The following is a 12270-nucleotide window of genomic DNA, read 5'->3' as shown; positions in this document are numbered from 1 at the left end:
TCAAGCAGATCTATTACAATACATTATTATTGTTTATTGCATTGGGTTATAACAACATTTTAGAAATATTACTATCGTGGTCAAATGCTTCACGTCTAGGATTTACTATTTGTACATGTTGGCAATACTTTAGTTCTTTCTAAAACAAATATGATAGCACCAAAGCCCTGACTAAATAGGAAAGTAGTGCAGTTGGTCCAGGGAAGAAAATTTAAGTGACATACCGTGACTTAGATACAAGTTTGTGGAAAAGCACGAGTAAATAACACCATAAAAAAAACATTGAAACTGCTTATAGTAATAGACTGAGCAGGAAATAGATGACAGCAATTCCTACTATGACATGTGAATCAAGTTTCCCACACCAACTTTGACTTGTCTGAAGGACTTTTTGGAGAGGAAGTGAATGAATTTCCAGGCCAAACCGTGTCCCGGGGAGATGAGGACAGATGGTTCGAGCCTTAAAGCCAACGTCAGTTGTCAAGCGGCGGGGTTGCGTCATTAGCCAAGTGAGTCTGATGAAGGTCAAAAGGGAGTGGGGAGGTTGAGCCCCCGCGGAGTTCCTCCTAATTATCACGTTAGGTGTCAAACATTGCTGAGGAAATCTCTATTGAAGAATTTGTTACCAAAATATACTTTGTCTGTTTTGGAAACAATTGAAGCTGACGCGCCTTTCCTCTTTCTTTTTGAGACGTGTGAGGTTTTGTCAAACAATTTCCCATAATCCGTTAGTACCACTTCTATTTAAGTCTCTGTTGTCTGTCGTTTTTTTTATGCCAATCTATGTTTTTCATGGTTGTTAGCGGATGTGCATGCGGTTGCATCTCATGAGGCCAATTAGAAGTCTTTTGTTCAGTTTCGACATGTACACGCTTTGAATTCCGACGCAAATTACTGGGACTTGCGGAATCTTAGAAAACAATGACAGATGTTGTCTATATTGTACAACATGGTGTACGCTCACCAGCCAAATCGGTCGACTGATTTGGACATCAAAGTGGGCTCAGCTTGCAAACATCACGGTTCTTCCAAGGCATTCAAACAACCAAAAACTAGCCGCATTTATGATGTAACTTATGAGACCACACCCCTTAAAGACACACGTCCAACTATACAATAATAATGAAATATAATAATGTTTGTTCGAATGCCTCCGTGGATTGCTTTTCTCAGAAAACTTAAATTTCAGTTCAATTGAAGGAACTTGGTAATGAAGTGCGGCCTCCATGAGTAAAATTACAATTAACATCTTTAAGAGTCTTTATGGGCACTTTTTGTCCATCCAAGTAAAGTAAAAAAAAAAATCCCTCAGTCTCCAAATGTCATTAATTTACCCAATGGGACTAATTATTGGCTTGTTCCATTTCAAAACCAAAAGTTACAGGTGTGGTCCTAGGCAATAAATGTCAAGTGACATGGGTATAAAAGGTGAATCACTCACGGTAACTACAGGACAATCTGGAGGAGCATGTATGGGTGTGTGTGTGTGTGTGTGTGTGGTCATGCAAACGTCAATAAAACCCTCATACCAAGTTCAACACATCCACCCTAAAGCGGGAACTCTACTTGAAGGATTGAAACAAATGGAAGCGGTCACTAAGAGGACTGACACAAAGCAAAGTAATAAAAGCTGAACTCCATGAGACAAAGCAGAGCCGCAGGAATTTTTCTACTTTTTTGGGGGGAAATTTCCATCACAATTGGTTTTCCTCAAAGTTAATTTCCACATAGATTTAGGGGTGGGGTAATTGCATGACTGAATTTCCAGAAAGACCATGTTAAAATCTTTTGTTAGAGATCATCTATAGATCTATAGAGATCATTATTTGCCATCATGTGTCTGCATGAGAGCGTCTGGCTATAAGTTGTGGCCTACAGCAGCTCCATGTGAATATTGTCATTTTGCATTTGTGTGTTTGACATTTGATCCAGTTTAAGAAATTCCACTTGCTTGCTACTTGTTTACGTTTTGGCAGGCAATAGAAAAGCAAAAATCCAACCAAATGATGGTTGATAACGAACTAAATTAGTCAAGGTTCAACTGTCCTTCTAATGCAAGTTACTTTTTCCTGCTTGCGACTCAGTTCAAACGTATTACAGCGTAGGTAAATAATCAGGATCTAGTCACCCACTGTGTCATATTTTATTTTATGTGGCGAAACAATGTTCCTGGGTCGAGATCAGAAGCAGACTTTCAAAATGACCATGTTGATGTCATTCACTGTCCATGCCAGAGCCATCCAAGCCCATCATTCTTGACTATATTAGGGGGAAAGTCCAGAAACGACCGGTTTCCATTTCTTGGAAAATGGAAAACATTTTCCACTCTTAAAAATGTCTAGGAAGGGCACAGTTTCATCAATGTCGTCAAGGCCTTCTTTGGCCACATTGTGAGCTTTTCCAGTTCGACTGCTTGTTTACATCATTAGAAAGTAACATGGAATATATTGGCACATGATCCAAATCATTTCATGGATTTTTTTTATTTTTTATTAGTCCTGACTATATTAGGGGCAAAGTTCAGAAATTACCAGTTTCGGTTTCTTGGGAAATGGAAGACATTTTCCGCTCTTAAAGATGTCTGGGAAAGGCACAGTTTCATCAATGTATGTATGCATTGTGAGCTTTCATTCGTACTGAAGTTTATTTTTGGTGTAATTTCACCTTTGGTCACTAGATGACAGAACACTATTGTTGTAAATTTTAAAGAAGAGCGAAATCAGACTGTAGTATTTCAGGCTCAGCCCAACATTCAATTCAAGGTTATTCCTGCTTTTTAAGCCGACAGGTTAAGGTACATCTTACTGATGGTTTTTGTGAGTTTGTTTAAAAAAAAAAAAAAACAATCCTTATGGACCTTGTTTCCTTTTGTCTGCTGTACCAGCCGCCGTCCATTCACGTGGAAATGTATCAACTCAACATTGTTTGTTTGTTTTCCTATTAAATGTCCATTCCATGCAAATTGCCAGACCAACAGCTGCTCCTTGTGTTTGGGTCCACCTGTCACGACGTAATAGGCCTACTTTAAATCTCATTTGTCTGCCGGTAGGCGACCGAGGTGACGTCAGCATTTGAACACGTGGCCACTTTGCGACGACGTCAGCTTGGATGGCAAACAAAGCAAACTATCAGGAGGTCAGACGGGCCAATAAATTGAACCAAAACGGAAACGAGAGGAAAGCGTTCATCCCGATCCAATAACTCTTTACGCTCTCCCCGTCTATTATATTTTATGTCTGAGCGAGCTTCGACCTGATTGCATTAGCAGGCCCTCACGAGACCTTGGAAGAACAAACTGGCCTGGGGAGGATGGGAGGAGCCGACACAGGAACGGCAAGCTTTAAAATGAGGGAAAAAGTGCATTCATCAACGTATATTTGCATCTTCTGGCAACTCTTAAGAAAAAAAACTCTCGGGTAGGAAGCGGTGAGGGTTGGAACGCCCAATGTTTGGGAGCTAAATTAAAATTCCTGTATAGTGGTAGAGAGCAATAAATTGGTCAACCAGGAGAACACCCACTATCTGAAAACGCAGCGGTGGTCTGTTCTCCATTTGTTAACGTCTTTTTTTGACGATGCAATACGGAACTTCCTACAGTGAGAAATAGTGCAACACTACGTGAGGTGGTCAGGGAAATAATTCACCTTGACCTCTTACCATTGGTCATTATAGTTACTAATGACATAACTAAAACTAATACTAAAACTACTAAAATCTCAACTAAAATTAACAACAACAAACAAATATTATCAACAAACTTACTTCAAATATCTAAAACCGAATTAAATTAATTACATAAAGTCTACACAAAATAAAACCGAATTCTCTAGAAAAATACAAAATTATTAAAAACAAATTCTCAAGAAAAATACACCACCGAATAGCTCTCACCTACTGCTGTCAGACATCACACATCACTTTGAAGTCTTTACCACACTTTGCTGCTGGCATGAAAAGTTTCTGCAAGCCATTAAGAATAATGTATTCTCAGGCCTGATTCAAACCATATTGATATTTCCTCTTGTGGAAATGAGTACAAGGAACAACAACACGGGTTTAAAGGTTATAAACATGAAGAGGATCCGGTCCAGAGATAATTGATGCAATTTTCCATGATTCATCCACGCCGGAACGCTGAGCGCTGATAGCAGCCGAGAACTCGGTGACATAACGAGGACATGGGGGGGGGGGGTTAATCACAAACAGTACTGTACAGACCCGTGGGCTCCATTCTTCAAGCCAACCCATCAAGCATTTTGATTATCAATAGTTATGGAAATTAATTAATTTACCAGGGTTTATTCTCCTGGAAATTGGATCATTCAAATTTATACTGTTCAAAAGCTCAGGGTCACTTAGAAATGTTATTATTTTGTACAGTATATTTTTGTGTATAATTTTCTATTGTATGTGATAAAATGTATTTTATTCAAATAAAAAAAAACACTACTCTATTAAAGTATATATTTTATTTAATTGTCATAGAATTATGGTATTTATTTTAAGGCTAATTTAAACAGATTTCAATAAGAATCTCAATTAAAAATTATCATACCCTATTAAATTTTAAATCAAGGGAAAAAATGCTTGACACAAATGACATCATCTTCTCTAAGTAAGAAGACATAGCTTGGCCGATAAAGAACAAGCATATTCTGCTTTGATTTGAGATATTTAATCCTTGTTGGATTGGATTTGTGTTGGTGTTTTTTTAGGTGTAAAACAATAAGATGATTGCTCAAGTAAATTTGTTCCAAATCTCAAAATGAAATTTCTAACTAGACACAGTAAAAAACGGTGAAGAGTTAATGTAGTACTTTATGTCTGAGGGCTGGCGGGGTCTTAATTCAATTTTCACTTCCCATATGCTATGTAATGGCAACGTTTCCTTTTTGAATTCAAAAGTCGCCAACGTGGCAGAACACGGAGCTCTTGGATGGCGAAGCCACTTTCTCTTCCAGACCTCATGTTTATCCACGTGAAGCTCTTGAACCTCCTTGTGCCCTCGTCAATGTGAGAAAGTAAGACCAATGCGGATCTCAAATTTGACATTACTCTCATTAGGCGCAACAAATGAATTGTAATTTAAAATATTGTTAAATCACTGTAGGGCTTAGCATTTTTTTTGCAGAAATGGCCAATAATGAGCTTTTGTTACCATGACATGTGACAAGATGAGTTGCTACTGGTAGCACTGAGTACCGCTGGTCACTATAATCACGATTCACTAATTACAGTACATTACAATTACAGTATATGTATAAACAAATAGATTTTAAATTCACCTCACTGAGCCAAAAGAAATATTTAAAATGTAGATGAAAACAGTCCAAACACTGCAGTGACATCGAATGACGTTATTTTTTGTCCTCATTTCTGAGTGTTGCCGAACATCTTGGATGCCACGAACAGAAAAGAACCTCTGCTGAAGTCATCCCTTGAGCTTTATCTCATATGGGACACATTGAGTCGTGACCGCAGCCCCTCAGTCTCATCCTGAATGGGCGCTGCCCCCCTTTCAGGGCCTTCCTGAGCCCACACAACACGAGGGGAAGACACTGATACTCGCCATGCACGACTGACGTTGGATGAAATGTGCCTGTGGTCGTTGGATTAGCCATGTGGTATACTTTGTTACTGCACGTACAAACGTCATGTGGGCAAGGGTTGCTTTTTGCCACCATTTTGTTGAATATAGTATAAATAACTTGACTTTAATAGTTATAGCGAACTAAGGAATTTGATTTGGACAAAACTTGCTCTTTGGTACCATCTTAGATATCTTGGTGACAAAGAGAGAGTTGTTGACATTAATTTAAACAAATAGCAATACTTTGCCACCATCTTGTGGCATGTTGAGAACTACTAAGTTGAAATGCATTAAGGAGCTCTATTTGGACGAATTTAGTGCTTTGCCATCATCTTCTAGCAACTACTATGAAAAATCTTTTTACCCGTGACGTCAGTTGCCGGTACAAGCACTCGCAGATTTTAGCTATCCGTTTGCAGTCTCTTCTCAAGGTTTCTTATTTTCCCCACTAGGTTTTTTTTTTAGTTTTCCTTGCCCTCCTGGGAGTTTAAGATGAAGGGATGTTGAGAATAATTATCAATTTTTGTACATATGAAGGCCTTTGAGACTTGTCTGTTATTTAGGGCTATATAAAAAAACTTGACTTGACTTTACAGAGAACAATTTACTTTCACGACATACATGAGAAAAAACAACCCTAAAACTTTTGTCTTCCAAGTATCCATCTACAGCAACGTAAGTACAGAGTGCAAGTTCATTTGCCACCTGCATTTGTACATGTCATCGCTTGCAGCATATTATTGCATCTTGGACTGGAAGTGGCTGCGGAATGAAGTGAGGAAGCTTGGCCATCAAGACCTCACACAAGCCCAGTCGCCAGTTATTCTTCGGCACATCTTTCCCGACAAGAAGCAGCTGCATCTCATCTTCTCCACCGCTTATTGGAAATATTCACTCTTGCGTCAACAACGCCATGGCTTAATTCTCACATTTTTGTTCAACTGAGGAGAAGTTACGGAGTCCTTTTATCTAGAACCATCCCTCCGCTTCCCATTCTTAGATCATATCCGACGAGCAGAGCCAAACAGACATTCCGCCTAATCACCGTAATCCAATCCAAGTGTTGCACGTTGGCAAAATTTGGAGCTTCCTTGTTCGCCTTTATCGGCTGCTACTCAACTGTGGCGCTCTTGCTTTAACAATTTTACGGGGACGAAACAGACAATCTGGTCCTTTTCTATTGAAGCCCTCGTGTGATGTTGCGGGTCAAATTGACCCTGGAAATATACTTTGCAGCCACCCGTGCCACTGAACTGTAAAGGTTTCCATCCGACAATCCAATCAGAAGACAGAAAAACGTTGAGGTCATTGAGGGCTAGCGCTCTGGCTCTGTGAGGGGAAATGAGAAATCTGATTTATTCAAGAAATAGCCCTGCACTGTTGATTCTGATGGGCCTTGGGTAGGTTCGATTGTCATGGCAACACAATGGCTGAAATCTGATTGGACGAACAAATAGAACATCTACACACAATACTGAATCAGTGTGGCCAAGAGAAACACAACAAAATGAAGAATGAGTGGCTGTTAGACATGGCTGTGGCGAATAAATAGTCAGGAATAAAGTTATGATCCTTGCAGTATGCCTTAAATTATCCACAACACAGAGAAACGTTTGATAAATTATCCGAAATGGCGCGCTTCCATAAACCGCTCGTACTCTAATCTATTTGTAGAAGCAACATTCAAAAGGCGGTTTTGGAGTCAGAACCCTCTCGCCGTAATTTGCCCTGTAGATGATATTATACGGCACTTTCAAAAATACACACTGACAATTGATATGTACCGCTGGCTATTTTTTGACATGTGCAAAGAGAGACTAGCTGGCATTTTTTGGCACAGCAAAGCAAAAGTGCCCATAAAAAGAAAATAATGAGAGTTAAACGTGTGTTTGTAAGATAATGACCACATTCGGACAAGAAAGCATAAATCATGGCAGCATGAATTAAATTCAGGCAGAGCTAGCATGCCTGCTTGGTGTGCTTGGAAGGTACAGTAGATCTATATTAATCTGTAAATTATAAGACGCAAGTGATTTAATAGTGCTGTAATGAGCATGCCAAGCCAGTAGTTGGCGATAAGCTACATCTTCTCCATATATCCTTATATACTACAATCGACGTAGAATCAGACGTAGAATCAGTATGTCTCTCTCAAACATATGCCTTATTAAATGTTTAAAAGAACCGGTCAATTAAGGTTTGTAATTCCAGAACATTAGCTTAGAGTCTTACAACCATAGCAATATATATTGAAGCTCCAGTGAAGCTAACTGCACGGAGAAGAAGAAATAAAACAAAATATACAATATGAGAATTTCATGACTATATGTGAGCTTTGCAAATCATCAACCAAACAAGTACTAATGGATATTTTCCAATAGCAGCTTGTTTTGTGAAGTTTTTTCAGTAGCTAGTCAAAAAAATAAACGTGACAAATTCTTCAGCAAGCAGAATTCCTTGGGCTTAAAAGAATAAAAACCTGCCCTTGTTTGTGTGTTTGAAAAAGACACAAATCTTTTTTTCCCTATCACGTCCGTGGCGGGGCCTCCACGGGTCTCTCATTTCATAGCAAATCGTTAAAAAAAATAACATATTGATCTAATTAACATATTCTGAGCAAGCCAGCCATATCTTAGATAAATTGCCTTCCAAAAACTTTTACCTGCATTGCCGCTGTTTTCCTTGACTAATCAATTTCCCGGGATTACTCCCAAGGCCGATCCACGCCACTGCAAACGACGTCCGAGCTTATTTTGCTTCCTCCTCCTTGGCGTATTTAACGGCGTTTGTTGATCTTGGTCGTGCTGCTCTGGGTTTGACTTGCTTCACCTGGGCCAATGCTCAGGCACGACGAGATGGACCCTGAAAACAAAATAATCAGTGCTGTCAGGTGATTAAAAAACATCCAAATAATGACAGGATTTGTATTTAAGTAATCTAATTACTTACATTTTAATCTTATATCTAAAGGTCCCCAAACAAAGATTTTGAATTCTAGGACAGGGGTGTCAAACTCATTTTTTTCTCGGGCCGCATTATAGCCATAGCTTCTTTCGGAGGGCCATTATGACTGTCAACCCAAATAAATGTATGAGCACATCATATTATTTACAGTAAAAGCTACAAAACAAACTGACAAATAACTCGTTTGCAAATCAGACGAGTAAAAACTGGTCAAATATTATTTAAAAAAAAGATATTATTAAAAGTGAAGACAATTTGCAATTCTAGTAATGTCACACGAATCTGATGCACAATTTGTCCACGCGGGCCACATAAAATGATGTGGCGGGCCGTATCTGGCCCCCGGGTCTGGAGTTTGACACCTGTGTTCTAGGACATTACAAAAACTGTAGTGCATGACTAATCGGTTAAATACACCAAGAAGAGAAGATTTTTAGTGTGCTTGGTAAATGATATTCAAAAGAAAAAAACATCAGCAAACTCATTAAGCCAGGTGGATTATTCAAAAATCCAATACAAAAAGATTGAAATAAAAGATAGAGCTGACTCAACACAGCAATGCAAAATCCAGGATCTCCTGCATTCGTTTTTTTTTTTTTTTCCCCTGCATTAGTTGCATCTCTGGTGAATGATGCTTTCCTACTACTACAATGTAAAACCAAATTATAGCTTAATTATGAATACGTACGTATTTGTGACCAGGCAGAGAGTGCTTACCTGAGGTGAGTGGTACAAATTTAAACACAAGAGACTCGGGGAGGAGCTTAGTAACGCAATGCAACACGGAAGTGATGAGCCATCAAAACCTACGGGTAGGTCTCTGGGTCAAAATTGTAAAATTTCTTAATTGATTTGGCGCTCGCGATTAATTGCATAGGGCGTTACTTTGCAACAAAATTAATTAATCTAATTAACACGTTAAATGACCCTAAAAAGAGCTTAAAGTGTCATATTTGGGACACTTTAAATCGGTACTTTCCTTTGCAAAACGGGAAGAGGAAACAGTGCACCAACATTTATTTTTCTAGTAACTTCCGATAGAACAGGAGGCATTCCAAAACTCTGATTCACAACCGAGGGGTCGCTTTAACTAAACATGTGCAAAGAAGAATGACTGCTGGTGAATAATTTCCTCTACAGGAAGAGAGAAAAAAAATCAACTACTTCAACTACTCCAATGCATTTCCATTACAGGGGTGACTTGTGAATTTAATCAATTCATTAGAAATTTGTGGCAACAATTTAACATTAAAATGCATCTATTTGACCCACAAGATATGCAATGAATAATCATCAACTAAGTGACAATCAAATTAATAGATAATTATGATCATCGAGACCTAAAATGGTCAGAAATAGGACGGTGACAATCATCTGATTTTATTTTGGGGTACAATCATGAACATTTTTGCCTATTTTCTGAAATGTTAGGAACTGAATCACATTGTTAACAATTTTTTAACTACGTCATCAAAGTAGACTTGTCGTAACTACACACCAAGTGTTTGGCATCGAAAATGTGTGGTGCGTTCTGTGGGAAACCTTTTCGCCGGCAGCTCATTTTTCTGGACAGCGAGAAGCGTCTGGAAAAGTAAATCACATCATTGTTTATGCGTCAATTCATTTTGCCAACAAGAGAACAATCAAAAAAATGTGCTCTCTGTATTTTAATTTAGGCTGGTACATGCCAGCTCTTCCAAAACTTGTCATAATAACTTCATACATCAGCTGACAGTAAATTCAAACTTGCTGGGCCTAAGTAGAAATGGATCTTTTTGGCGTTATTAGTCATAACAGTGGAGTGTGTGTGGTGTCTGTGGACCAACCATCGGAGAACTGATCTTAGCGCAGATTGAATGACACGCTCCTTATGGTCACATCATATTTTATTTCATTTTATTTCATATTAGGCTACCTTTTAAGCCGCTCCAACCTGTGTTTCATCCTCGCTTGCACCTTGCCAGAGTGCTCGCATTTGAGATTTGCTGGCCGGGCCTCAAAAACCGTCGCAGCGTACCTCCAAACCTTTTTGCGGAGAAGAGATTTTGTTTGGAAACACTTTGTTCCTTGGGCAACTGTGCAAACAAATGTACGGAGGCATCAAACGAAACAGATGTGTTGAAGTTCAGCAAGCAGGGAGAAAATTTCTAACGTGTACAGTCCATAACAAGTTCCGTATTGATTGATTACATGGCAAGAAAACAAAAGTTGAGAATATTTGGCTTTCGCGTGAAATTTCAGGCTGACTGACTGTTCTCTAACAAGGAGTTGAGCATCAAAATTAACAACACGTGTTTGAAGCACGAATAGACCCTCACATTTCCAGGTTTAATCAGAATTGGTAGTTAAACTCTCCTCTTCAATATTGTATTCACATTTTAATATAATCAAAACAAGATGACACAAAGAAAGAAGCTACACATCTAAGAGCTCCAAACTATGGCCCGGGGACCACATGCGGCCCGATGTTCATTTATCTTCTAGCAGAAGTCTTTTAGGACATGACTTTGGACCAAAGCGAAGAAAACATTTCAACTTGTTGTCATTGGACACAAAGTCTTCTATTGTAGTGGGGCACAACGGTGTCAGAAGTAGGATTACCAACACGATACAAATTTGAGAACATCTATTCGAGGAGGCAGTCAGAAGTGGGATCAACATTCAGCTCTTTCTAGGAAAGAATCATTCATTAAAAAAGGCCTTTCGCTACCCGGGTGTCAGAAGTAGGATTGGCTTGAGGTGTCAGTTTTTCAGGACATGACTTAAGACCTGAGTACCGCATTGGTGTCAGAAGTTGGATTCACTGCCAGCCATCATGAACCAGCCGGCCTCTAATCCCGAAGCCGATTTCTGGTAGCTACGAACGCCCATTGTTTATCATTAAATGAAGATATTGAACGATCCGTGACACTACGTAGATCTGGACACTGGAAAAAACACCAGAACCCACACCGCCCATCTGCTTGCCCACGAGACTCGTCCTGTCTTTCACAGCCAGACATTTTCCAAAAGCCCCTCTGCGGTCGCAGGCTCAACCGCAAGCCGTTGACACCGCGCCACCCGGGTTAATTGACACTCAAAGTACCTGGATTTGCCTGTGCCAGGGTAGTTTTAATGCAGAAACTCAAAAGCAATGAATAGATGCTCTTTATTCCACCTGAATACATTGTTTTTCTTCAGGGAGCTTGTGGTCCTAAAGTGCTTTGGCACGCTGCCTTTCGACAATTTGATGCAGAAAATAGCGCGGGAGCAAGATAATCTTTTGCTTGTTTTTGGATACGGTAATCATCCGTGTTCAGTGTAAAGTGTGTTTAACCTGTCTGCCATTGCGACTTACAAGGGTGACGCTCTTGGCCCCGAGCCCCCGTGAACGAGGTCCAAGGCAGCACTTGCCCTGGCAATTTTCTGCAAATCGCCGAGGAGCGTTTCTGTAGCCAGGAAACATGGCGGTAGATTTATGATGTTTGAAGCTGAACCAGATGCTGACTACTGTATGTTCTTACTCGAAAAAATAAGTTGAAAAAGTACGGTGTCATTAAATAAAGAAACCCCAAAATGAAAGAGATGCTACAACATAGAATTTAGTTTGCCTTGTCCGTACAAATTTATAGCCAGTGCTCTATGTACCAAAATAACTTGACTCAAATGAGCCTCTTCAAACCTTTTGTCTCACACAGTATCAACCAATGTACGAATAAAACTAATACAAATATGCA

General features: G+C 39.4%; 1 long non-coding RNA gene across 3 annotated transcripts in view; it reads right to left on the bottom strand.

Annotated features, from left to right (window-relative positions):
* The window catches only part of LOC148403907 (uncharacterized), a 182020-nt gene extending 172660 nt beyond the window's left edge, over positions 1-9360 (bottom strand). For 2 of the 3 annotated variants that reach the window (XR_015859013.1, XR_015859011.1), the window contains exons 1-2: positions 9272-9360; positions 8253-8452 (exon numbers count right to left, since the gene is read on the bottom strand). This is a non-coding gene — a long non-coding RNA (uncharacterized LOC148403907). The other variant, XR_015859012.1, reaches the window with a different exon arrangement.
* Positions 9361-12270: the final 2910 nt, after the last annotated feature.

The sequence above is a fragment of the Syngnathus floridae genome, chromosome 1, assembly GCF_059516105.1.
Source record: "Syngnathus floridae isolate MCC-2025c chromosome 1, RoL_Sflo_1.0, whole genome shotgun sequence".
NCBI classification, from domain to species: domain Eukaryota; kingdom Metazoa; phylum Chordata; class Actinopteri; order Syngnathiformes; family Syngnathidae; genus Syngnathus; species Syngnathus floridae.
This window is presented reverse-complemented; position numbering and strand designations above follow the sequence as displayed.